The sequence below is a fragment of the Dipodomys merriami genome, unplaced genomic scaffold (genome assembly GCF_024711535.1).
Source record: "Dipodomys merriami isolate MVZ:Mamm:240054 unplaced genomic scaffold, mDipMer1.0.p SCAF_25, whole genome shotgun sequence".
NCBI lineage: Eukaryota > Metazoa > Chordata > Mammalia > Rodentia > Heteromyidae > Dipodomys > Dipodomys merriami.
Window position 1 is genome coordinate 11,361,715 of NW_027203937.1, and position 26,606 is coordinate 11,388,320.

Genomic DNA, 26,606 nt, shown 5'->3' on the forward strand with positions numbered 1-26,606 from the left:
CAGTAGGTTGCCTCAGCCCTCCCCAGTTGGGTATCCTGGCTGCTCCCCAAGGAGGACAGAGCTGCCCCTTCATGCAGCTCTGTGCACTGGAGTCTTCCTGTCACAGGTGTACTGCTGCAATGCCAATTAATCTTTTCCTTCTCTGAATTGTGAAGCTGCCAGCAGATATCTTGGAAACCTCATTTTCGACATGTTCGCCAATAACAGCAGCAATTATTCTTAATCATTATTTATACTAATTTGATGCTTCAGTGAGATTATGTATTATGCTTGTCCTTCTTAATTTTCCTCTTTTTCTAAAAAAAAAGTGTAAGTGATAATCAATGGAAGGGATTGATGTCAAGCTTTAGGTAACTATTAACATGAAGAGGGTTATCTAACCTTATTATGTTGATTGTAGTCTCTCAGCTATATCTTCCAGCAAACTTTCAAATTGATTTTAAAATGCCACTATTGACCTAAAGATTCTTAACAACGGGAAGCTTAAATGCTTTTCATTGTTATGCTTCCTGCCTATAATACCAATTACTCTCAGACTTTGCAGAGCAAGATTGAATTCCTGTTGTTGGTTGGAGATTTCATTGTGCAGTGAAGGCTCAGTGTCTCCTACCTGTCATTCTGTCTCAGTTTTGGCCCCCAGAAGAAATCCTCCCTAGTACTTTTGCTAGAGAGGCCTCCACTTACTATTTGGATTCATCCTGGGAGCTGCTGACTCAAAATGGAGCAGAAAAACTTGCACATGCACAGAAGACATTGCTCTGCCACCAGTTTTGCAACTTTTGAAGTTTCAGTCCCTCTAGCTACAAATCAGCATTGTAAAGTCGGTATCAAGAATAGAATATCTTAACCAAGAGTCAGTGTTGAAAATAGCTAAAATTAATTGCCTAATTAAAAATTCTGTATATTCTGTGTGCTTATAAATATGTGCATGATATAGGGGAGGGAGTATATCTCAAAATTCCCAGTTACACACTGTAGCTCTTACACTATTTTTCCCATGTTTGTTAAGCCACTGTATCTCTATCTTCCAGGCTATATCTGGCTGATAACGGGTTCCAAGTGTAGGGATTATGACTTAAAAGAAAATTGTTCCCTTCTCCTTTTCTTGCTTTTCTTTCTCTTACAGTTCTTGCTCTTCTTTTCAGTTTTTATTCCTCTTTTTCCTCATCCTTTCCTATCTTCTTTTTCCTCTATGTTTCCCTTTCATATCATAATAAAAGTGTTCATCTGGAGTAACTAAAACTACTAGTCAACAGCAACAAAAGAATTATTATCTTGGTTCCAGTGGTTCACCCTTGTAGATAGGGCTATGTAGAAGGCTGTGATCTTGAGGAACATCATTGGAGAACAGCTTGGGCAGAAATGTCCATGATATTCCATCTTCAAAATTACTAGCAAAAAAACTGAGCTAAAAATGAGCTTCAAGTGATAGAAGATCAGTCATGTAAGTTAAGCAAGTTGGAGGCCCTGAATTCAAACCCTGGTACTGACAAGACAGAATTACAGGAAGAAGAGTACAAATGCTCACAGCATCATCACAGTGTAGGATCTGAAAACTGGGGCTCAACCAAACCATGATGTTTTCTTTGAGTATTTTTCTGCTTGATAAATTATTCAATGATTATTTCAAAGAATTGTTTTATGTGTCACCATGTTAGTGTTCCTCAGGTATGTGCTTTTCAGGAATAATCAGGAAAAGAGTCTAAGGAATCTCAGTAAAGAATACTAAATTTTGATGAAAAGTCATAAGCTGAAAACCTCATAGATAAATTGTATAGAATTCAAGTTTTCATATTACACTCTAAGTTACTTTCTTTTAAAAACCTGTCCTCTTATTCAGCTATGTTTTATTTTCAAAATCTGCCAGCACATATTATAGGCCTTAGTCCTCTTCATGAAATCTGATAATCTCTGAAAATCTGATTCTTTTTTCTTTTACTATTTTTATTTTTATTTTATTTTTTTGGTCAGTCATGGGGCTTGAACACTGGGCCTGGGCGCTGTCCCTCAGCTCTTCAGCTCAAGGCGAGCGCTCTACCACTTGAGCTACAGTGCCACTTCCGGTTTTCTGGTGGTTTATTGGAGATAGGAGTCTCAAGGTCTCTCCTGCCTGGGCTGGCTTTGAACCACGATCCTCAGATCTCAACCTCCTGAGTAGCTAGGATTACAGGCGTGAGCTACCAGTGCCCGGCTACTATTTTTATTTTTGCTTAAGTAGTTACCCAAAGGGATTTCAATGCAACATGCCAATGTATGAATACAATGCATCTAATCAGTGTTACCCCTTTCTCCATCCCTATCCTCTATCCAGACTGATGCTCAAATAGGAGCTGACGGTACCCCCACTACCTATTGAAGTTGGTAGACAGTGAACCTCTGCGTTGGCTTATTAAAAATGATTGTATTTCTGCACCTTCTCACTATATTCACACGGTCTTCATCCCTAGTACCCTCACCAGGGAGCATTGTCTGTTCTTGCTTGGAGTCATTCAGGCCATTGCTTTTGTCTGTTTGCACAATTTTAAAAAGCCATCCTAGGAGAATGTATACTCTGAAGCTCTATATTTGATCATGGAAACAGCCAGCAGGCATGGTCCACATATACTTGTGTGAGTCTATGCAGATTATGTAACTAGGCCCTTCATCCCCTCATCCTTAAGGTAACATGAGGAGTGAGAGACACAGATGTGACTTGTCACACATGTTGACAGACCTATTAATCCTTGCTCTAATCCTTCAAAAGAGATGATGAACATTGTCAAATTTAATGAGCTTTAGAAATGATAGAATCCTCAACTACCTACTAAAGAATTTGTTGCAGACTTCAATTAGAAAATTTGGATTCAGATTCCATTTCTGTTTCTTTATCATCTGTGTGACCTGGAAAATAAAATGAATGAGTGCATGTAAGCTAGGACAATACCATGAAGCTTTTGATACAGTGTCTGCCACACAGTGAAAGTTTAACAAACAACTGTAGTGTGTGTGTGTGTGTGTGTGTGTGTGTGTGTGTGTATGTATGTGGGTGTATATGTTTAGTCACTAGTCTAAAAGTATGGCAGTCATTAAGGAAGTACCACTGGACCTTACTGACCCTGGAACAACCTTTTACAGAATTGCTAATGTGAGAATTCAACTGAAAACTAATAGAGCAGCAATTCCCATTTGACTTTGTAACCTCTCTCATACAGCTCACATTTGCAATAATTATTATTATTCTCTGACTGTAAATGCATACTGCATATGCCATGTTAGTTTGGATCCTTAGTAATACATCTTCATATTGTCTCTCAGTTTCCTGTTATTATGGAATTTGTGGGGAATATCTCTTGAGGAAGTAAAACAGAACTTTAGGTAGATGACCAATAAACTACCTTCAACCCGAAACGTATGCTGGGTTTGTAGAAATTTATTTAGCTATGCTGGCCTGATACTATAACATAGAGGTTATTTTTTGTCAATGAAAGTTATATAAGTCAGTCAATCATAAAGCTAAAAATAGCTTAATTTCAGATGTTAATGAAAAATTGTACATAGGAAAATGATACAATATTTCAAATCATTCAGTTGAGCTGTATTGAGTAGTCAAAACTATCACAACTACACATATTTTATAAAGGGATCCTTCTTTGCTGGGATAGTAAGGTTAGAAAGGTAAGATTTTAAAGGCTGAAGAAAGTTAAAGATATTGTCCAAAAGTGGAAAGAAGTAAGAGATTCATTTTCTCTGATCTGTGTTGATCCAGGTTCTTAACTACCATGTTAATATATCCTATTATGACCCAGCAATCTCACTTTTGGGCATCTACCCAAATGTTCACAAACAAGACCACAAACTATCAGCACAACTATGTTATAGCAGCATTATTTACCATAGCTAAGGTATGGAGCCAACCCAGATGCCCCTCAGTAGATGAATGGATCAAGAAAATGTGATATGTCAGGACCAAAGAAACATAGGTCCCATAGTTTCCCTTGTTTGCAGTGAGTAGTACATGTCTAGGACAAGCAGAGAAAGTTAAAGATTATGTACATATGACCACATGAGATAATGTTAAGCAAAATGTACACCAAGACAGGGACACAAGAGGTTTTATTTTTTCTTTCTTGCTAGTATTGTTAATGTATTTACAATGCACTAGGTGATTCCTTTGTTTCATTTGTATGTTCTTCCCCCACAGTATAACCCCTGTTTACACTGGATTTGATGCTGGTGTTCTGCAACTTGTATATACATTTTTGCAATTTGGGAAGGGGAAGGGATATTGCAGAACGCTTAAATGGGGGATGCAGGCTGACCCATTGTGACAAGATGTACAGGACACTAAATTGAAAATGAATGCTACAATGTCAGGGTGGAGGGGGCTGTACGAGTTGGGGAGTTGATCAGGGAAGTGATGGTAGGGGGAAAATAGAGGAGGTAACAATGCTCACTATGAAATGTACTCATTACCCTGCTCATGTAACTGTAAACCCTCTGTACAATATTTTTACAATAAAAAAATAAAAAGTATATATCCCAATATTTATATAAGAATCTGTGATTACAGGAAATAAAAGGATAAAATCTTGGCCTCAATTATCTTAGAGTCTAGTCTATTTTATATTCTAATAGCAGACTGAGCCATTGAAGTAACTTAAATATTGCTAGCATTAAATGAGATAGACTGTAAATATAAAGTGTCCATATTATTTCATTGACTCAGTACAAGAAAGAGAAAATACAGTGTGTCTCGCTGATAATTTTTACATTTATTTTATTTTAAAATTAGAATAGGTTCTATATACTTATTAAACAATATAAATTATTAACATTAATACCATCTATTTGTCTTCTTTTGTAATGTGCCTACTGGGAAATTTTAAATTTTTGTATGTGTCTTTGACAAAGCTGGCTTAGAAATTGGATAAAAAGGTAATTTTAATATAGTTTATTAGAGTTTGCAAAGATACAAGCAAAGAGGAAGTTCTGACAAATCACAGAAGTTTCCTGGGAGCCATGAGAGGTACAGAGGAGTAGTTATTAGAGAGAAAAAGGAAAGATTATATACTTCATGGAGATTAAATATTTCACTCTGGAAACAAGAAGTAGCATTGACAAAATATTAGGACCCTATAAGCAAAGGGAAGAGGTCCAACACACTGGAGTGTCCCATGCATCCCAGGTCATAAGAAGATTTTCATCATGGAAACTAAACTTACTGGGTTCTGAGGATCTTGCATTTAACGAATTCCACATACATGGTAATAGGACACTTAGTCATAGCCAACTCTGAACTCAGTAAACAACTTCTTATTAGGAATAATATGCTGTTGTAACATCAATCAGGAAGATAAAATTTAAGAGGTTATTCTACCCTTTATAATCCAGTTATTGGGGAAAAACAAAAGACAACAGCAATATTTCATACTAAATTTTGGATCTACTTTGCTGTTTGTTTGCCTGCTTTTAATATTTTGAGTCAAGATCTCAATATATAACCCAGGATTGCTTTGAACTCACTGTAGCTCATTCTGATCCTGCATTCAAGATCCTGCTTCAGACTCCCATTTGCTGAGACTACAGGCTTGTAGTACCACACCTGTCTTAGAATCTATTTAGTAATTCTAAAAGTGCCAAATATCCTCTCATTTTCCTTTATGCAACAATCTATATTTATTACCAAATGAAAATAGTTTATCTACTTTATTTGTTGGTTTTTAAACAATGTTCTACTTTAAAGTATTTGAAGGTATTTAGAAATTTTAAAAGGAGAGAGATATAAATCTGAAAATACAAAAAATCAAGTTTATCTATGTTTTATCTAAAAGACTCTCAAAAAATTTTATAAGATACATAGACAAATATGCCTCTTCCCTCCATCTTTAAATAAGCCCACAATACAAACATCTATCACACAGCATCTGGTAAAAAGAATCAGGTACACTTGAAATTAGGTACAGATCTTTCTCTAGGCTATGTGCTGCTTTCAAAATTAGTGTGTATTTGTTGAGTCCCTCAGTGAGAATATTTTCCATTTTCATTTATCCTTCTTTAGAGTTCCTAGGGATAATTCTTACTAGCATTTATTCAAGATCAATTTTAGAGAAAATACATTACTTACTCAAAGACACAGATTTTGAAAAAAATCTTACGTTACTCTTTTATATTAGCTGCTTCCACATTCAGAGCTAAATTTATTTTATACACTGCAATTAAGTTGAAATGGTGATATAGTGGTTTAATACCTTTTATGAAATTGCCATACTTCTGACATACCACATATTTTCATGCTCTGAAAAACTCTAGCGTAGTAAATTACTCTGAGAATTACATTGCACCTATTTTTTGCAGTTTGCAATTTTTATCATTTATTCATTCAATGCAATTTACTGATGAACTGTGATGTATCTAGACACTATGATGAATATCACAGCTCCTGCTTCCACAATGTTATAATTTCACCATTTCATTCCTTCTCTCTCTTGATGAGTCTGTCTCTCATCTCTCTTTCCCTCATTCTCTTCTCTACTTGTCTCTTGTGTTTCTCTCTGCTTCTCCCTCCTCCTATCCTTCCCTCTTCCTATCTCTTCCCTCACTCTTTTCCTTTCTCTTCCCATTGTCTCCTCTTTCCTACCTACCTCCATCTTTCTCTCTGTCTCTATTTCTCATTTTCTCTTTCCTTTGTCTCTTCTGTCTCTCCCAATCTCTCTCACATGCATACCTAGCTAATACAAATATGCAAAAATGTTATATAGAATGAGAATAGAATCTGTACGAAGATTGACATAAATTAGTAGAGTTGGATATTGCCTTAGCCACAATCCTAGTAGAAGCAGCATATCCAGACAATGAAAGTCACATAATAAACTTATTAGCAAAGTCAGAATAAAGTGGGGATAAGCCTTTCCACCAGGAGGCAGAACTCATATATGGAAATAAAGACAACAGAATATATATCTCAAATTTAATCCTCATTCAAAAAAATGTTCAACCAGAGAAATGGATAATCCTCAAACCAAATACATTTACCATTTCCACGGAAATGGGCCATTGCTCCCTTGTTAGCTGGGAGCTGATTGTGTAAAGTATGACTGACAGGAACCCACTGGCAAATCCTAAGGATCCAAAGCTGGGCATTGAATCCATCTTGCTCCCTGGAGCAGATGTAGAGTGGCTCATTTCATGCTGTCCCAGACATTAGACAATGACAGGGAATAAGATATAAGAATTGAAAAAAGATATTCCAACAAAAAATGTCATAGTTTGAGTTTAGCTATAGGAGAGGTTATAAGTGATTAGGGAAATAATTATTTGCAGTTTGATATTGGCAAATCATAAAATATTAATAAAGCAGAAATTGGTGAAAGATGAGACTGTTGAGGTTAGGCAGAGGTCAAATAATGAATGGATTTATTTTACGGCACATCAATTAGACAATGGAAAACAATTGAAAGGATTTAATCAAGGGATATTACATGGGATGTTATATATGAATTTACCACATCACTCTTAGGATATCGTCTGAGAATAATGCATAGGTATAGAGAAATGGAGATTGAGTTGGAGACTGTTATAACAAAGTGAGGAGCAGGAGTAGAACAGTGCTCACAAAAATGAAAGAAGAGAAAAGAGAACATCACATAGATTGAGAATATACCTAAGTAATCCATGACTGTGAGATAGAAAAGAATGTTAAAAAGGTTAAAGGATGCAAGAATGTTTTTACTATGCTCTTTTTTATTTGTCTATGTGGATGGGGTTCAAGTAGCCAAACAGAAAGAGGAATGAAAGCACACACCAAAGGGTGGGTACAGTGTGAGGTGATCAGTAACCAGATGCAGAACTTTTAGAAAGACACTATTAGAAAGACAGTAGGACTTTCCATTTCTAACAAATGGGGAAATGTCATTCTTTCAGATAGAGGCACAGAATTCCATTGTGTGTGTGTGTGTGTGTGTGTGTGTGTGTGTGTGTGTGTGTGTGTGTGTGTGTGTGTGTGTGTGTGTGTGTGTGTATCACATTCTCTGATCCTTTCAACTACTGAAGGGCATCTGCGTTGGTTCCATATCTTAGCTATGATTCAAAATACTTCAGAAAGCATAGTTGTGCTGATAGCTTTAGTATGGCCTTGTTTTAAATCATTTGGATAAATGCCCAAAAGTGTGATTGATGGGTAATAGGGGAACTCCATGTGTAGTCTTTTGAGGAACCTCCATACTGCTTTCCAGAGTGGTTGTCACCATTGTTTTTAATGTACTATGTAATATTTTTGTTTCTTTTGTAAGTTTGTCCTCCATGGTATAACCCCTTTTTTCACTGTATTTTATTCCAGTGCCCTGCATCTTGTATATACATTTTTCTAATTTGGGGAGGGGAAGGGAAAAACTGAAATAAGGATACAGGTTGACCCATTGTAACAATGAGATGTACAAAGACACTATGTTGAAAATAAGCTTTACAAATTTGCGGGGGAGGGGAGGGAGGAGTTGGGGAGGTAAGGAGAGAAGGGATAGTAGGGAAAAAAACAAAGGCAGGGATAACAGTGCTCAATAGGAAACGTACTCATTACCTTACTCATGTAACTGTAACCCCTCTGTACAGTATCTTTACAATAAAAAATATATTTAAAGAAAGAAAGACATCAGGAAGTTTTATAGCATCAGGTTTTGAAGAAGGGAACTTGTTAACTATCTGACATACTAGTGTGTTAGTGCTTCTGCTACTGCTTGTGAACAATGGTAATCAAATATTTGGAATTTTACCACCAGTTGTGAGTGAGTGCTATGATTGAGAGTTAAATAGTATAAACTGAAAAAAAAAAGAAATTTACAAATTGAGATATCATGCTTTTACCCATGCACATATATTTAGAATATACCTAAGTAAGACTTGATTGTGAGATATGGAAGAATTACAGGAATAAAGATTTAAGTATTTAAGGATCCCTAATAAAGATTTGGGGATCAGGCTGGGAAGGTCGCTCAGTGGAGAGTGCTTGCCTTGCATGCATGAGGCCCTACGTTTGATTCTTCAGTACCACAAAAGCAGAAAAAGCCAGACGTGGAACTGTGGCTCAAGTGGTAGAGCTCTAGCCTTGAGCTGAAGAGCTGAGGGACAGTGCCCAGGCCCAGAGTTCAGGCACCATGTCATAGTTTCAAGGGAAAACAGAGCAAAAACTCTTCTTAATTGTCTGGTGTGGTGGTATACACCTACCATTCCAGCTATGCCAGGAAGCACAAAAAGAAGGATCACAATTCAGACCAGGGTATGTAAGCTTAATCACAATACCTTATCCCCAAGATAAGTCCAAGTGTAAAGGATTGAAAGAGTGAGGCCTAGAAAGTATAAGCCCAAGTATGAGTTGAACTAACCCTCAGTACCACCAGACCAAAAGAAAGTCCAAGCAACATGCAACCAAACAAATACCCTTAAATCATTTCTCCTCATAGTTTGAGTATAAATCATGTCCCTCAGACAGTGTGATGAATGCTTGGTCTCCAGCTGGTGCTAATTTTGGACATAGTTAGAGAATACTAAGTTGAACAACCTATTTGGAAGAAGTGTGTTTCTGGGGGCATATTCTGGGATGATGCATTATTTTTAACCATCTCTGCTTCCCAGCTACCTGGAGGTAAGGTGTTTTGCTCTGTCACAGGCTATTGGTCCCATGCTGTTTCTGTCTCACCATAGGCCACAACAAGGATTCAAGGAGGAACTCCAGTAAGGTAACAGGGTAGCACCCATTGCCTATAAACCCAGACTGTGAGAAACAGAGCTGTCCATCCTTTGAAATATTTGTCACAGCAACAAAAACCTAGTGCTTTTCACAATCTTATAGTATAGGCTACTGGAACTTTCATTCTGTGGCTATTTACATCTCCTGTATCTGTAATGTGAAAATACTATAGAAAGAGGAAATAGAACTCTTCCCAACTCCATTTTTAGTAATAATTTATTGGTACCATAACTATTGGTCATAGCTAAGATGTCTAGTTTCAATCCAGAAAGGACAGAAGGAGGAGTCTTACTTACGAGTTAGTTCATCAGATACAATTTAAATCTTGAGGAATTAGGTGTTATTTTTTCTAGGTGGATTGAGGCCAGCTCAAAGAGACTTGGATTTGTTTATGGACACAAGAAAGTGGATCAATAGGAAACGACAGGATGAAATTTCCCTGGAGCTAGAGACAACTGAAAATTTAAGATGGTCCTATAATTAAGAGGTCAAAGGAAGGCCCAGATGAATGTGCTGTCCTTGAATGGAAGAACAACATTTTCTCTGAGCTGTCATGCAGTACAAAAGTACTGTGTGTTTGGCAGTACAGCTAGGGATTAGGAGAAGAGGGAGAGAAGTGGTATGTAAGACTCACAAATTCCTCCGGTCCTAGTGATCTAGGAACCTCAATGATTCCTTTTCAGGGATGGAGTTAAAATGGACTGCTGTGTATGGATAAGCACCAGGGAAAGAATCTGAAGGAATTGCCCAAGGCCCAGTTGGGGTTTACATGTAAGGTTTACTTCACTGACAGAGTAAACAGCTGGACTCGGCTGTAGGAACAGGCATGCAGGGAATGGCACTCTACTGTAAGCTTGAACTCATGACTGAAGAGGAGCAGAAGAGCAGGGGTGAGAGAGTACCACATATGGAGGAGCAGAAGTCACTGAAGTCATCAACCAGCTCAGGTAGACAGGGGAAAAGGTCATGAGAAAGCCAATAGCCTGTGGCTCATGCCTGTAATCCTAACTGCTCAGGAGGATGAGATCTGAGCATCCTAATTGAAGCCAGCTTGAGCAGACAAATCTGAGAAACACAGCCAGAAAAAAGCAGGAAGTAGAGATGAAGTTCAAGTGGTGGAGCTCCAGATTTGAGTGAAAAAACCACATGAGATAACACAGCCCAGAGTTCAAGACCCAGGACAGCACACAAGCACAGGTGTGCGTGCGCGCACGCACACACACACACACACACACACATATCAAAAGGAAATACCGAGGTGAAAGGCCCTCCTCAGAGGAAATGGGCTTGGACCACACATTTGCAAAGAAGCCTTGGAAAGCCAGGTCATTCAAGGACTGTACCCTGGCTTACAGACTTCACCATTTATAGCAGTTGGGGCTTTTGTTAGGATAAAATACCCTACTATTTCTCTGAAGGGCACTTTAAGACCCTAATACAGTTTGCAGGCTGTGTTACAGAGTAATACAGGCAGGTAAGAGACATGCTGGTGTGTGGGGGAGGGGGGGAAGGAATAAACAAGTCCCTGGGGCAGAACCTTATACACCTGCAGCCCCAAGACCTCAGGTAGCAGTGTGAGAATCAAAAAGAGCTCTCATAGATGGATAAAAGATTTTTGGGCTTTAGAACTTGCATTGAGCTCTAACCTGAAGCAACAAACTACAATCTATAGACTTGTTTACTTCTAATGACAAAAGCAATTAAGTTATTCAATAACTTCTCCCTCCTCACCTTCTCCTTTCTCTTTCTTTTCCTCTCCCTCTCTCTTCCCCTTCCTCTTTCCTTCTCCCTTGCATTCCCCTTCTTCTCTCTTTCCTTCCCTCCTTTCTTCCACCTTCCTCCATTCTCTTTTTTCTTGTATGTATCTATCTGGGACCATGTTGTCTCTTACTTCCACTAGTCTGCTTCATTGATACCTTCTCTCTCTTAGCAAAGTGGTTTTCGTTTTTGTTTTATCTCCTTAACATAAAATACCTGCTACCTATCAATCTGCCAGCCTTTCAATCAGCCTTTGCTTCATGGCTCCACAATTCCCAGAATCTTAGGTTTACATCCTTGGCTTTAATTATCAGCATGGAGGAGGGAGACAGTCAACAGTAGAAATTAGTTGTCTTCTACAGGATAATAGATGTGCATTACCATACCCAGCTAAGGCATTTCATTTTATTTCTTTTTATTTTCTAGTTGTTTTGTTGCTTATTTATTTACTCATTAACACTGAGTATCTGTCCAATTATAGCTGCAGCGCCTATGTTTCAGGAAGCATGGAATTTTTCCTTATTTATTTATGTATTTTATATCTTCATTGTAAAGGTGATGAACAGGGGGTTAAAGTCATGTAAGTAAGGTAATGAGTATATTTCTTTTTTATTTTTTTTATTGTGAAAATGCCATACAGAAAGGTTACAATTACATGGGCAAGGTAGTGAGTACATTTCTTATCAAGCATTGTTGCCTCCTCCTTTGTTTCCCCTTCCTACCCTTTCCATCTCCCTTCCCTCCCCTCTTCCCTCCCCACCCCCCTAGCCAAAGTTGTAAACTTCATTTTTTGATATAATGTCTTGTATATCTCATTGTTGTAATGGCTCTACCTGTATTCCTAGTTAAACAATTTGTTTTTTCCCGTCCCCTCCACAAATTATACCAACATCAAATACAGTGAAAATGGGTTATATTTCTTTTTAATACTGTTGTCTCCCTCCCTCATTTTCTACACTCAACCTTCCCTCCTACTCAACCCCCCAAAAAAGTTATATAGTTCATTTCTAACATAGTGTCAAGTGAGTACCATTGTTGCATTAGTTCATCCTTTGTCCTGATGTTTCTGTGATTCTCTTTCCCTTCCATGGATCAGTGAAACATATATACAATACAAAGGGTACAGAAAACTAAGACAGAAAAAAATAGAAATAACTACATACAGGACACAATAAGAACTTTTCATTTGTACTAACTAGAATATGTCACTGATATTCTTAACAGAGGACCACAATAGCCCAATTGCAAAGTGCATAAGACCATTTATAATGAAGTGTATCAACATGAAAAAAGAACTAGAAGCAAGAGGTTCTTATTATATTTGTATGCAGTTATTTCATTTCTGAATATAGATGATTCTTTGGTTTCCAAGCTCCTCAATAGAGTTAGGTAAAGTGTATACCTCATTTTGTAGGTTCATTTAGATGTGCTATTTTATAATTCCCTTCATTAAGTTATCTTTTCCTGTTTCAAGCTTTTGTCTCAATACACTCTGTCTTTCTTCTATAGATATCATGTGTTCTATAGAGGGTTTGCCTGGCATGTTGCTGGTAGTTTTCCTGAGTCCCTTCTTCCCATACAGATCTCTAGAGAGCTCTGAGACCTGACTTTCACTGCCTTCTGTCTCAGTAGTAGTTGGGTGACTATTTTCAGTCTAAGCAGAACTGTAGGCTCATATATGTTGATGATAAGACAGGATGTGTGTCAGGTAATGGCCCCAAATAAAATACACAACTATCAACAGAGCATGAGTTTAGACAACATTGGTAAAAGAGCCAAAGAGCAAAAACACTTGAGAGAGTTAGGGGCTCTGAATTCTCCTCCCATCTTCCACCCCTAACCATATAGAATGATTACTTTTGCCTTAACCATTTTCATCTACTGCCATCAGACTGGTCATAAGCCAAGCCTGTAAACAGACTAGTTTTAAAGGAAATAGAAGTGAATGTGCCAGTGACATCTTAACTAGCCTGGGGTGGGTAATGGTGCCAGGGAACAGAATCCAGTGGAAGAGACCAGAAAATCTGTACTTTGTGCAATGTATAAAATGAGCTGTCATCCCTAATGCTGGAGACAGAAATCACACAAGCTGGTCATATTATTTTAGACATGTTTTCCTGTGCCAGATTTTATAACACATGGAGTGTCCATCTTTTCTATCCCCTGCTCCCCTGCCCCTCCACAGGCCTCTCTTACCTCCTGCAGGCTTTTAACATCAAATCCTGCTGGATGAAATGGGGGTGGGGTATCTCCCAATTACTCAGACTCCCCATGGGCAACTTCAGTGCAAGTTCATACTTGCTTCTTGCTCTTTCCTTGATAAATTCTGACAGCATGTCAGTTCTGTCTTCCCTTCTATAGCCATCAAATATTGATGGGTGGAGCAGGTGTGCTTCCTGGGGTGCAAATAAAATGATGGTCTGAACTCTATGTCCCCTTCAAGATCACAATTCTTCTATTATCTGGACAGAAACGTGGAGTTGACTTTCATGTTGTATTACAGGTCTCCTGGGACCAAGTGATGTATACATGTGCTAGTTCTTGAAAGACTCCCTGGCAAACCAAGAGAGATCCCCAAATGGTACCAAAACCTCCTTGAAGGCCTCTGGTGTCTATTTGCTACAAAAGTACAAAATAGTCCATTTATGGATATCAGCTGGGCAAAGGTTTCCATCTAAGTTACTTTGGGGAAGTTAGAAAGTAACTCGATGAAGAGGAAGTTGGCTGTTGGCAAATAGTGTTGATGGGCCAATTGCTTATATTGAAAGTCTAAAATGGAGAAAACACGAATCTGGCTAGCCAAGTGTACAGAGTAATGACCCCACACTCCTCATCAAGCCCAGATTCTTTTTCTTTGCCAGTTTTCAAAAGAGATGGCCAGCTCCACCATGATTCTATAATAAAAGTCAGTTTTCTTTAAACCATTTGGCTCAGAGAACCTATGATATAATTAGAAGGAAAAAAAAACTATGTATCCCTTCACTCATCTTTTAGTTGGTAGCTATAATTTTTATCCCAAATGTAAATACTCGCAGCAGATGTAATTTACAGCACATTGTAAAGCCTAACATTTAAATGTAAAACTGTTAGATCAGTCTTCCAAATGCATTCAATGGAATCTAAATATCCAACAGCAGCCATTTTAAACCCACATGAGAAATCTTATTTGTTACTTTGTTCTCCTTGAACTTGTATTTCCAAACCATTTCCTCCAGAGAATTTTGTCTTAATCTAAGTAATTCATTATACTTGAAGGTCATTTATTGTTCAGTCTATCAGACTTCTCTGAAACAAATATGTGTGTGTATAAATTTGACTTTTTTATATCCTGCTACCTAAAGCTGTATTATTTTTCCTTCCTGATTGGGTTATTTTTATAATAATTACTCATATATTAATTGAAACCATCTAGGAATATATTTTAACTTTAGTAATTAACATTTCAGCAATTTTTATTAAAAATCATCTGAAATAATTTTTAATTAGTTCATGTATGTATGGCTATTATTTATCAATCAGATAAAATAAAACTCAGTACAAACCCTGTACAAAATTTCATCAAGTTTTCACACAAATAGGTAAAGACAAATGGATAGACTTTGTTATATCAACTTCCTTCATTTTTTAAATCTCCTTCCAAATCATATTTCAAAAGATCACAGCATGATCTGTCATCAAAAACCATTTTTAATGATTCATCAGTTGACAGTTTTATTAGGTCCTTCTTCAATATCTTTGAAAGGAAAGAATAGGCAACCCATTTCCAAAGGATTTATTACCCAGACAATGGTCTGTCTAGTTTGCAATTTTTCCCTAATCATTTCAGTTACCCTTTGTTCAGTGCCCATAAAGGATTTTTTTGGTAGGAAGGGTGTTTTGTTTTGCTTTGTTTATTGTATAAGAATAGTGCACCCTCCTGGGATAGGTAATATGTCTCCAATTCTTTTTCAGAAAAAGTTTTCTCAAGAAGTAGTAGGAAAAGAGACCATAGGATCCATTTTACTTAATTCTAGGTTTAGGTTACTTAATCAGGTTTAGAAAAGTTCTACATGAAGATTTTGCCAAAAATATCTATGCTATCTTTGCACCTCTTAAATATCCATTATGTCTTTTAGTGTTTTACACACACACACACACACACACACACACACACACACACACACACACAGAGTTTTAAATGTATTACTCTAAATAAATTAAAATAATCCATCTCCTTCATTTTCATACTTTTGCCTTTGTTTAGGTTCTTGTATCTTCCATCTAGAGCAAATCTTTGTGAAATATAAACTGAGACATAAAATGTGAGCTACAAAGGTATGTTTTAAATTTTCTAGTAGCTATATTTAAAAAATTAAAAAACAATGAACAATGTCAAGAAAAATGAGTGCAATTATTACATAATATACTTAACGTATAACATATACAATATTATCATTCCAACATACATAAAACTTAATAGTGAACTAAGTATGATGGTCCAAACTAATACCAGCTACTTGGCAGAGATGGGAAGAATTTCAACTTGAAAAATGTGTGTGAGCCTCCATTTCAACAAGTAAGCTGAGGGCTGGGAAGGTGGCTCAGTGGTAGAGCGCTTGCCTTGCATGCATGAGGCCCTGGGTTTGATTCCTCAGTATCACATAAGCAGAAAAAGCCAGAAGTGGTGCTATGGCTCAAATGGTAGAAGGCTAGCCTTGAGCTGAAGAACTGAAGGACAGTGCCCAGGCCCAGAGTTCAAGCCCCACCACTGACAAAAACAAAAAACAAGGGCTGGGAAGGTGGCTCAGTGGTAGAGCGCTTGCCTTGCATGCCTGGGGCTCTGGGTTCAATTCCCCAGTACCACAGAAGCAAAAAGAAAAAAGCCGGAAGTGGTGCTATGGCTCAAGTGGTAGAGCGCTAGCCTTGAGCTGAAGAGCTGAGGGACAGTGCCCAGGCCCAGAGTTCAGGCCCCATGACCGGATTACACCCCCCCCCAAAAAAAAACGAAGTAAGCTGAGCACAGTGGTCCATACCTGTTATTCTACCTAGCTGGAAGCCTAGTTAGGAAGAAAACAATCTGATGCCAACCCCCGGCAAATATGGAAGATCCTATCCAAAACCCAAGTGAAACCAAAAGGAGTTTGGACTAACAAGTATGAGACTCTGAGTTCAAACCTTAATACCACAAAACAAAAAGGAAAGTCATGATATCCGCTACATTCCTTTATACTTATATCTTTGAAGTCCAGTTATATGCCTGTTATATTTGCTGCAACACAGGTCAGTTTATAAGGCACATGTTAAGGTCATTGGAGGTATATGTGGCCACTCCTTTGTGCTTTCACTTGAAAGACAGTCCTCTGCCATCTTCAATGAGATGTCCACACTGTTGCAAATGAACATTTCCTAGTTCCTTTTTTTGGAGGGGAGGGGGAGTTCCGGTCGTGGGGCCTGAACTCTGGGCCTGGGAGCTGTCTCTCAGCTCTTCAGCTCAAGGCTTGCACTCTACCACTTGAGCCACAGCGCCACTTCCGGCTTTTTTCTTTTTGCTTATGTGGTGCTGAGAAATCGAACCCAGGGCCTCATGCATGCAAGGTAAGCGCTCTACCACTGAGCCACCTTCCCAGCCCATTCCTCCTTCCTTTATCTGATCTCATTGCTCCCTATTGTTCCTTTAGGTCCAAGTTCTTTAGCTTTCATTCTCATCTTTATGGGTGTCTTTCTTCACAGATTTTGTCCCATGTTGTTCCTCCACCTTTACCCAAATTCTGTGATGTTTAATGTTTACCATTCAGGCTGGATAGAAGCTAGACTGAATAGATAAGTAACTTAAGAGAATAAGATACTTTTCCGTAAAAAGCTCTTAAAAAGATCGCCAGCCATATCATCTCTGCAAAAAGGGCTGGGAGAACATGTGCAGGGACTTGTAGGTGTCCCTTTCGCTTCAATATGCAGAGAATGTTAATCCAAGTGTTGGTGGGAAGAGCCAACAGGGCAGCTTCTCCTACCAGAATAGACAGGGACCTGCGACAAACGAGCAGGAGCAGGGAATGGTACCTTCATTGATGGGGAGGGGGAAACACATTTCCAAACCCATGTGTCACAGAGAGCTGCTCAAAGCACTTCACAAATGACTTAAAGCATGCAGTTTTCCCAAAAAGATGAGTGAAGAGATTCAAGCCCTTTGACTATGCTGATCTCTGGAGATAAGAGACACACTCTCCCTTCTGGCTTTTAAAATGAAAGACATAATCAATGGTCCCAGTGTTGAAGTTGACAATGAAGACTGTGTGGGGGTCCCACCGCCCCTACCCTGTCTGGCTATTGATATCACAGAGAGTTTTGTCAAGAGTTAAAAGATATTATCATACTGCCAAGACAGCTAAATTAAGCTAATTAAAATGCTTCTTCCATGGCTTTGCACCCCAGCAGGAACACTAAGCTTTTAGAAGCCGTTTTTTTTTCTACTCATGCTTTCTTCCCAGTGTCTTTGTTGTAATTTCTTTGCCCAGAATATTAGTTTTTAAAATGCATTAACTCTTAACATGGTTTAGAATTAGATATTCCAAGAGAAATTAGACATATTTATGCCAGAATGTTGAACTGTAGTCGGGGAAGCTAACACGCACATACCTGAGTCCAGTTCCTGAAACCAGAGGAATGCATAGAGCATTTGTGAATGATGATGTAATTTGAATTTAGGAGCCAACAACAGTCCAGGATTATTCTATTCCTAATAGCTAATAAATGATCAGAGCAAAGTAGGTACACCATGAGTATTGGAGGAATAGGGTTATAATTATTTCTTCTTTTCTTTTAACATAATACAAATGTTTCTGGTTGTTCCATCAGTCCAAATTTTCAGAAAATCCTCCTTGTGAGGTTTGACTAACATGCATCTTAGCCATATGGGTTACATCCCAAACTAAATTATACTTGGGGGTGTTTCTGTTTAGGTGAGATTCTAAAACATTCCTTGGTAAAACTGAAAAGAGTTAACAAAAAACCTAAAAAAATATGTATTTTAGTAGAATGTTTCAGTAGAACTTCTATTATTCAAAGAGTTTCAACAATTCATCCTTGCACCCAGCACCCAAGTGAGATGCCAGAATAGTGAGGAGATTACAATTTTGTTATTTGAGGAACTCCTCATGTAAGAGCTTTGCATGCAAGTGATTTGCATATAAATGATTTGCATACTGCTTTATGTTTGCCTTGGAGATCATGTCCAGTTATGGCAAATGGATAAAATAATATTTTGTTAAATTCTCTATTAAACACCAGGACATTTGTTTGCCATCATTATTAATTACCTTGGTATTTATGAACAAATGAGAATTTTATTTTTATACCTAATTGAAAGTTTGTTATAAGCAAACAGAAGAGTTAGAAGTGACCATCTAGTATGCACATACACAGCTACAGGCTTTTCAGTAATTTATTCATGTCAGAAAGAGTGGCTTAATTCCCTCTGAGAACTCTGTTCATGCTGAGGAAGGTAAGGCTGTCCCGTTCAAGCAAGGCTCTCCTCTGTGTTCAGATCATCACACATGTATACTGTCTTACAAACTTTTCAAAAGTATTAGTGGTATTTCTCTTAATACATGCATTTAAAATGTGAGGAATCAAAGACTCAGTGAGATTAGATAACTTATCTGAAGTCTCACAATAAGGGTAAAGCTATGATATAAATTTGTTGGTCCAACTTTAAAAACAGAATTGAATAACTCAGTGAGGACTTTGAAAATGGGTCATGAAGATAAGAGTGTTTCTTATTTATTTGTGGCTTTGTGTTAGTCTAATCAGTAGTTCTTCCCTGAGAAGGATGGCGGAATCATTGGCTAGAGGCATTTTTGATTATTTTAACTCAACTCAGGGGTTGAGTCCAGAGATGCTACTAAACTTTCTACACCACACAGCACTGACCCCTAGCACAAGGAATGATCCACAATGATAGTATAATGTGAGAAGCCTAGTTGGAAATGATGATAAAAGATAGCATTTTAGTTGAAGTTCTTTTTAGTTACTAGCAATAAGAATAAATAGTAGCCATGCCAAACTTAAACTAATTTGTTGAAAAATATTGCAGTATCTTGTGTCATCAAACACTCGAGAATGGATGACTCTTTAGGAGTTTCCATACCAGGAATTCCTGGGCTTTCCAAAATACTGTTACAAACACCATCTCTATAATACTTGGTCCTTCTAATTGGAAAGAAAGGAAGGTCAACTAACTCAGTTTGGGTCAACTAACTCATCTGTGTCTGGATGGTCCAGTGGAGTATGATCCAGCTCTTTGTACTGAAGACAAAGTGCATAAAAGGCAGCTTCCCTGGGGGAACAGAGTCAACGACCTGCATTTGCTTCACCTTAGTGTGACTTGGTATATTTTCTTTTATTTGAAACCTGTCTGTAGCTTTGTCAGCACCAAATTCTATATACATAACTCATTTTGAAAAGAACTTCAGTGATGGTTTGGATTCCAAATGGATAAGCCACTCAAGGCTTTAAATAATTTGGGGCTTGACATAGATCTTTCCATCAGAAGCTATGATTTGGCTGCTAGTGAATAAATGTCTTTTACTTAGCTCTTTAGAAATAAGGCCTATGCTCAGGGCCTTCACCTGGCCTGCAAAACTGTAAATCCAGTTATAGTATCCCAGTGCCAAAAATGCCATAATAAAAATGGCAGTCCGTCCTAATTCAAGTTGATGTTCAGCAAATATTTGCGGAACATCCATTATGTTTCTAACCACTATGTGAAATCTTTCTCATATATCATTTCACAATAATTTGTCAAGGAGAGATCAGACTTCAAGAGGATAAGTAGTGTACCCCATTTCACACAATCAGTGAGCCCAGAAGCCAAAGTGTGAGCAGGAACAGAGGTGTGTTGGCTCTTTTCCTTTCCCATCCCTGTTTTCAGTGTTCCCTCTCCGGTTTTCAGTCCAGCCTGTGACCTTGGGAAAGTCATAACTGTTCTAAAGGACACTTTTATTGATGTTTTGGTTTCTAATCTGAAAATTGAGTTAATGGTGATATTTACTGAGCTCTTGTCAAGAATACATATGAAAATCCCTGCAAAGTGTTCAGGGCTCTAAAAGGAGTTGCATTTTTTTGGTGGTCCTTAATAACAAGAGCAGAACTGCACAGCACTTAGTATGGCTCACACTGTATTACCTTCAGTTACACTAACTGATGGACTCCTGAAAAATAATCAATGAGGTACAATGATTGTGATAGGACTGATTCAGCCATGAGGCAGCTGGAACTTGAAGGAATGGTGATGAGCTAAGACAAAGACAGCCATGAATACTTCTCAGATGGTTTGCTTCATAATGCAGAGAGCAATGCCTGAAAGCCCCATATGGAGGCTGGTGATACTGGAGGGAGGTGTCCACAGAGGTGGCTGCTCAAGGGTAGCGTGCAGGACCAGGCAAGGTTTCCCGTGGAAAGTTTCTCCCATTTTCCTCCAAATGAAACCCTATAAAGTGGCTATTTCATAAAGACAGTTCAACATACATCAGAAATCAAGATGAGTATTTTTATGGACTCATGAGAAAAATCATTTAAAATACTATATATTTTGACTCTAGAAGTATTTTTGAATTTGGAGAGGACTTCTCGGAGCTGTGGGCTATGGAAACTCGGGATAAATATTTGTGGCCCTCTATCACGAAATAGTTTTAAGGAAACATTAGAGAGGTGTTGGTTGAGGGCCACAGCACTCTTGAATTGGAAATCAGATATATTTACGAAGTGAGCAACTTTACATATATCACCTAATCATGATGGGCCCATCTGTTCACAGGTGGTGATTAGTGTATGTAACTTGGGGAAGGTCCATGTATCTGGAGTAGAATTGGTGCCAATTATGTGCATTCTTTCCTTCTCTCCTTCCCATTTAAAAAAAAAATGTATGTATAGCTAGACTGCCCGCAAACTGGTAACCAATGATAGCTCCCCTGTGAGTTTCTATTTTAGCTTCCCCTTTCCTGCATTCCACAGCATAGTTAGTGAGCAGTGGGTGTCACAAAAAAATGAAACACAATCTGTCACTTTAATAAAAACAAGAAAATTACAAACATAAACTTCATTCATAAAATGCAGAAATAATTAGCTCTCGCTATACTGTTCACAACTCCCTGTTTCTCTAGTGCCCTATATCAGAAATCGTCACTGAAATTCTTTATTGATCTAATTTACAAGCTTCTGCTGTTCAGCAGGACTATAGATTATTAAGACTAGACAATCTTGGCCCAAAAAAAAATCGGGATACATCTCAGAGAAATACAAATTGCATTTATTCTCCACACATGGTGAAATACCCTATCATCTTTCAGGCTCAAATCAGTGTCCTGCAGGTATTGACACACTGACATTAATGAATGTGTGCAGTAACCAGATGGAGTGTATACCACCCCGTGACTGGAAAAGAAGAGGGCTGGGTCCAAGTGGGGCAGAACGGAAGTAAATTGAGGGTGATTAAGTACTGTTTCCCCTAGGAGCTCAGTGATCCCAGCAGTGTTAAAAAATTTAAATATAAGAAAGAACAGTCAGTGTAATATCCCAGAAGTTATCAGACATCTTGGCTTCTAGCCCCACCTTCACATTGCTTGTTTACATAGTTCAGTTTCTTTGTTTATGAATTATGGACCAAATGTTCCTTAGATGGTTAGTATTTAGACAGAATGAAGTTGCACGCAGTATGATGCACAGTGTTTTGACACAGAAAAGGGTGAATTAATTCAATTTCTTTTTAGTAGATTTTGCTACCATTAGGAATGCTAAGTCATTTCTATCACTGTTTTCCAAATTTTTCTCAACTGTAGTACTCTCCCTTTCTCTATTTTACACAGATGAATTCCTATGCAGGCTACTCAAACTTTCTTTTTGCTTATGCATGTATATGTATATGAATTTTTTTTAAAGAAAACCAAATGATGAGCAGTAAAGATGAAAAAACAGACAAGTATTTCTATCAATTATAAAGGAGAATTGGCTTATTTTGTGTGCATGAGCTTGAAGTTCTAGGTCTTGAATTCAGGGCCTCTAGTTCTCACTTGGCATTTTCACTCAAGAGTGACACTGTACTACTTGAGCCATACCTCTACTTCTAGGGTGGTTTCCCTCATTTGTAAAAACTAGAATATGTCTATTTTATTCTTAGAAGAGAATCACTATTGTTCAATCTCTAGGTGCATATGACCATATAAAATGAAGCTTATCAAAATGAACTCCAAGAAATGGAAACAGAGGTTTTATAATGTACTGTTTGCAGTTATTTCATTTTTTAATTCCCCCAGCCTTTGGATTTTGCTCTATTGTCACTGTTCTTTATTTCTGAACCTTTTTTCTTATATGCAAATTTATCTGATTTGCAGAACGGAAAAGGGATCACAGAAATGGCAGATAAAATGTAAGCCAATGCAACATTGATACTCACTACATTGGAAATGAACTTTACATCTTGGGGGAAAGTAAGTTGGGGAGGGGGAAAGTGGGAGAAAATGAGGGAGGGATAATACTGTTCAAAAATAAATAAACTCATTACATAACTTCCATAACCCCTCTGTACATCACCTTTACAATATAAATAAATAATACATAAATAAATGTATTTCAGATTTGTCACCTCTGGGGGAAAAGAAAGCATCTCAAGGAATTTTCTACCTAGGGTGGCTCTGAAATTTGATCCTCAGATCTCAGTCTCCTGAGCAGCTATGATTACAGGCATGAGCCACTGGTGCCTGGTGAGAACTGACTTTTAAAATGATGAACTCATTTTGTTTGTTTGTTTGTTTCCCTTCCCTTCCCCAAATTAGAAAAATGTATATACAAGATGCAGAGCCCTGGAATCAAATACAGTGAAGAACATACAAAAGAAACAAAAAAAAATTACATCGTACATTATAAGTACATTAAAAACAACAGCAAGAAAGATAAAACCTCTTGTGTCCTATCTTGGGGTTCATTTCACTTAGCATCATCTTATAAACATTGAACTAAGGATACAAGTTGGCCCATTGTAGCAATGAGATGTACAAGACATGGTGAAAATGAACTTTACAACTTGGCAGTGGGGAGAGGAGTTGGGGAGGTGTGGAGGGAAGGGATGGTAGGGGAAAAGCAAAGGAGGGGGTTACATAGTGATAGGATATGTACTCATTACCTTACTCATCTAACTGTAAAGCCTCTGTACAGTATCTTTACAACAAAAAATATTTTTAAAATGATGAACTGTAATATAGCTTGTTGCACAGAATCTCACAGCTGCTTTGGGAGCAGAGCAGAGTGAGTAGTAAAGGCAGGACCACTCCTTGATGAGTCAGAGTAGACAGTGGAAACCCCGGATGCATTTTCTCACTAAGTCCCATTTAGTCACAAGGAGAGAATATATAGTTTCCCTGACATTTCTAGTCTTGCTGTGGGGTGTTCAATTAATCCCCTCTGAGATTTATTTGAAATGGCACAGGCATCTTTAATTGAGGAATTTAGTGTTCAAAGTTTCTCCTCAAATATTCAGAGATATTTAATATTCGGTTATTATTTGAAATAAAATATTTCCCATTACATGTTATAGCTGTTTATAATTGCAATCTAAGAAACATTTGATATCTTTTATACTCATTTTTTTCTGGGAGATGTTTTCTCATTATTTCTATTTGGCTTTTAGATAGCTATTATATTTTTCAACTAAATAAGGCATATTTCATATCTGCAAACTATTACAATGAATATATCTACTCATCTCTTAATAATAAAATTTATCTTTATTTTGGGGGTATATAAAATATTATAAATGCAATTATGAATTCTTTTATACTCCTCAGTCTTCTATTCTCCCCACCATTTCTAAAAGAAACCTCAATGTGGAAATAATTGTGTATCTTTCTTATTTGGTGTTTTAATAATTATATTGTTATTGATTTGTCCATAAAAGACAATGTTATTTTAACTGAATAAAAAAATACATAAATTATTTAAAAAAAGAAGAGGAAATGTTGAAAACAAGAGACATCCAGGACTTAACACACTGTTCTATGCTGTTCTATAAAGCAAGGTATACTTTCATTAACTATCAAAGCGCTATATTTTAGCATGGAAAATTGTTCTTTCTTAAGAAGCTCTTTTTGCTCCTAGATTATAGCAAATTAGGTCTTTCATTAAAGATCAATACCACATACAAGTATCTAAAGAAATTGCATTTGTTTGATTCCATTAGTATTTTAGATAATGATCTTGATAAGATATGTCAAAGTTCAGAATCTTCATATCTTGTCATCTTGTGAAATATACCATTTCATCTTCATACCTACATATGCAACATGTGGGTCATCTGATACCTTGTCACATGACACCAAGGGTAAGAGATACAAGAAATGTAAGTAGATAAATTTCAGGGGATAGGTTGAAACACTTTGATCTCTCTTTCATTCTAGCTCTTTCTCCCATTCTTGTTCTCTTGATCTCTCTAAAGCTCTGTAGTTCTGTCAATCTCTCTATCGCTCTTTTTCTGCCTTTCTCTCTTTTTTCTTACTCTGTCTCTGGTTTTGTCTCTTTGGCTCTCTTCTCTCTCGCTCACTGAGCTTTTCATTCCATTCCCATTTTAAACTATTTTTCTACACTAAAGGGAATATCATACAATACCTTTATCTCTCCCAAATAGCATCACTGTTGTTCAGTTGTAAAGTGGTGGTAGAAAATATCATAAAGTAAGACTTAAAAGCTGAGCCTTTCAGAAAACAAGTTTATATAGGGAAAGAGACAGCATAAATCTACTTAAAATTCTAATGAAGATGATCTGGCTTTCATAGGGTTCAGCTGGCACTGAAGACCAGAAGACTCAAGGCAGGGACCTGGGTGTGCCCAGTATCTATGGTATTTAATAGAATCTCACATGTGTTGCACCAGAAGTGCAATTTGAATTGCAAATTGAATAGCTCTGCTGATTCTCTAAACTGTATCAGTGTCGTGAACTATCTGCCTTTTCATTTTCCAAATGGTTTGTAGTAAAACCTGCTTTAAATGATTAAAGAAGAAAGTAATTCTAGGATAGAATGGAAAAAGCCAAGGTTGATGTTATAATAATAACTAACAATGATATCAACACTGCTAATTTACAAATGGCAGAGATCTTCAAGGAGCAGCAGAATAATTTATGGAGTTTGGAGTTGTATTGCTCTAGCTTTATATTCTGTTTCTGACACTTACTAGCTGTAGTGGTGTGACCTTATACAAGTTATTTAAATTGAACTTCCTCTCACATACAGAAATGGAATTTCTATCTATTTTATAGAGTTGTTCTGATAGTTATAATTACAGACATGAAATTTTTAGGACTAGAAAAAAGGTAACTCTCAGTACTTGCCTTATTTTTATGTTTTATGAAAATATGAATTGAATTATCCATGAAAAAACTAAAGCACTGAGATTTTTGTTGTTGTTGTTAGTATTGGGAGTTGAACTATAAGCGGTGGGCTTGCTGGGCAGACTACTGCATGAACATACTTCTAGCCCTTTGGGCTATTTTTAGGATAGATTCTCAAGATTATGCCTTTGCCAGCCTGGAATATGATCTTCCCATTTACATTTTTCAAGCATCACTGTGATTACAGGCACATACTACTGCTCCCAGCTATTGATTGAGATAGATATTGTTACTCAAGCTGGGTCTTGAGATAGATATTTTTACTCAAGCTGGCCTTAAGCCATAATCCTCCTGTCTTGGAGAGCCAGAATTAAAGGCATATTTTGTCTGTCCTAAGGATACACTGAGATCCTGAATTATAAAAGATAAGAAGTAAATTAGACTGTGAATTCCATGTTTTTCCTCCTAATCTCATTCTACATGTGCCATCAGAATTGATTCATTGTAATACATCTTTCTCTGCCAACTAGAATTCATCAGCACTCTCTTCCAGTGCACACACTAGAAGGGCAGGTATTACTGCACTTCTTGGGAGCTCTTACAAATAATATTTTGTATATGGCAAAAACTAGTAACCTAACTTGGGTCCAAAAACTGAAGGCATGAAATGCAGGTTTGTGTTACTATAAAGTTACTGGGATAACCAGTGTTGAGCAACTGTTAAGAATGTAGATAACTGTTATGCCTATATTTGCATTCTTTGGGGCTTAGGACTATAAG

At 37.4% G+C, this 26,606-nt stretch overlaps 1 long non-coding RNA gene across 1 annotated transcript in view; it reads left to right on the forward strand.

Moving 5' to 3' along the window:
• LOC138836158 (uncharacterized) overlaps positions 1–26,606 on the forward strand; it is a 1,179,723-nt gene that overhangs the window by 949,246 nt on the left and 203,871 nt on the right. The window lies entirely within an intron of this gene.